Raw genomic sequence first — 2,789 nt, forward strand, 5'->3', positions numbered from 1 at the left:
AAAATAGTGAATTGTGTTGCAGAATATGGTTTTCATAGTGCAGTTTTCAGGAGGGTTTATTACAGTTGTTACAGAAAATGATTTCTAGAGGACTTTTTAAAATACTTTGACTAAAATGACTTTATTCATAATATGCCATCTCTATAGGATTCTGTCAATTACTAATCTGAAGAGTTTCTAGAGTTAATAATTTAAATATAGTCTATGATTCTGAGTGAAAATGTAAGAGAACAAAGATTTTAACTTTAGCAATAGCAACAGACTTATATACCGCATCATAGTGCTTTTCCAGCGCACCCAAACTGCTTTACAGAGTCAGCATATTGCCCCCCAAATTCTGGATCCTCAGTTTACCAACCTCAGAAGGATGGATCAATCTTGAGCCAGTCAGGATCGAACTCCTGGCAGTGGGCAGAGTTAGACTACAACACTATATTCTAACCATTATGCCATCATGGCTCAGTATATTGCTGGATAAAAAGATATTTCAGCTTTTTAGCCAGCAATATATTTAAGCAAAGCCACAGGGCAAACAACCTTAATGTTAGATATTATTTTGCCTAACATCTTTGGGCCAGTCACTCTCTCAGCCCAGCCCATCTCATGGGATTGTTGTTGTGTTGTGGAAAACAGGAGGAGGAAGTTGTGTTAGATGTTTGCCACCTTGAGTTTTTTGTAACAATAATAAAGGCAGAGTAGAAATAAAATAATAATCTATACTTTGTATGTATCAATTCAAACTGCAGGTGGAAACAAGTATAACATTCCTCTATACAGGTACAATATACTCTTCTCAACTAGAAAAAAAATCTTAGCATGTCAGAAAAACCTTTTCCTAATATGTCATAGCAACTGCTGCAATTTACATGAGGCCTAAAGGTCAACAGTTCCAAAGTAAAACAATAGTATTGTCCCAGTTTCTATTTCCTATGCAGAAAAAAAGAAAAGGAAATACTTTCTGTGGTTTAACTTGGAATTCAAAAACTCTTCATCTGCAGTGTCCTGTACTTGGATCCAATTAGTTTTTCCGTCCTCCAATACCAAAGGAAGGAAACCTCAAAAGCAGCTACACATACATTATCACCACTGCCAACACCAATCTGAATGGACTATCAGAGAATATTTGTGTAAATTGACAAAAGAAGACAGAGTGAGCTAAATCTAAATAGTAAGATGAGTTTTAATTGATGTTCGGGTGCAATTTGTAAGACAGGAAGTAGTCCATATGTGATCTTAAAATTTCACTAAACTTGATTAAAGTTAATTTGCAAAACATGCTAGGCAGATTTATCAAATGTTTTGTGAGATGAATTTTTCCAGAAATGGTTAAGTTAGTTTTCTCTTGTGTTTTGTTTCTTTAAGTGCAATGTAATCTAAAACTAGTGATTTCACAACTTCCTGAAAATGTCATGCTAGGAATAATTGTCATGTTAAAATAAGTAAGACCAAACCAATCAAGACACAACTGAAAATAATCAACACTAGCTTTAAATTGGACAGTCTTGGTTTTTATTTATTTTTGTTATTAGATATTTGCCAAAAAAAAAAAAAAAAACCCCCAAAAACCTACATACCACTAATGCAAAAAACTTTCAGAATGTTCTTTCAAGAAATTTCTTGTTAAAGTCCATATAAACCAAACAAAGCAGATTTCTTTCTCAAACACAGACAAACCACATATTTAGTGGACAAATATATGTTCCCTAAGTGAGTCTGCCAGGCCACATGAATGCAAAAGGAGAATCTTTTGAAGAAGACTGGCTAACAGATGAATATTTAACTATTTCCATATTTTTACATTCTATTTAGAAAACACCCTTTCAGGTCATTTTCACAGGAGAGGAAAATCATTCAAGTACTCCATGTGCAAACCAACAGCCATGTAGGCCCTTGCAATAATAATAATAATAACAATAATAATAATAATAATAATAATAATAATAATAATACTCATCCTTTGGATATATTAGGTCAGGAATGCTTAATCAGGTACTTCTAAGGAATCCAAGGCCTTGAAATTTGGTAGAGTTACCTAGTTTGGACAACAGTTTGATGTACCTTAAATGACTCCATTAAGAGCCTAGAACAAATTCATACATTACTGAAAACATAAGTATATATGTGTGATATTGCCAACTTTGAAAAATATGTATTAGAATATTGATTTTCTAACTGTTATGGAAAGTCAATATTGGTCACTAAAGTATTAATTTTTCTGTCTCTAATTCTATTGGTATGCATAAAACCAACATCCATTTGCGTACTTTTTTTCTGGTCTGGAAAACAATTGAAACTCAACCCACCCCTCCTCCAAATTTTAATTTATTCCAGGCACTATTAGGTAAGTTAGGCAAAGTTTGTCTTGCAACTGTATTTAAACAACTGCTGTTAAGGAACACTGTTATGTTAGAACTACTACTTCAGAAACTATCAAGGCTTCCAAAAAATAAAAGCACAATGGATACTTGCGTCAACAAAGATAGTAAAAGAAATCCTTACTTCAAACAGTATTTCTGAATAAATGCTATAAAGATAAAGCAGGGTCAAAGGGATGCTTCATTATACCAGGTTCCAGTATGGTAGCAACATTATAGAAAAATATCAATTAAATGTTATATAAGCAAATAATAGAACCACCTTATATCAACACAATAACCCTGATGGGAATATTTGCCTAGCATTTTCATACATTCCTCTTCAATAATTTTGCACTATTAATTCTTGCCCCTGCAGGCATCTTTACAAATGAATCTTAAACTTGAAATTTAAAACTGAAATGAAACTTCACA

This window comes from Pantherophis guttatus, chromosome 5, assembly GCF_059756535.1.
Source record: "Pantherophis guttatus breed Tessera chromosome 5, ASM5975653v1, whole genome shotgun sequence".
Taxonomy (NCBI): domain Eukaryota; kingdom Metazoa; phylum Chordata; class Lepidosauria; order Squamata; family Colubridae; genus Pantherophis; species Pantherophis guttatus.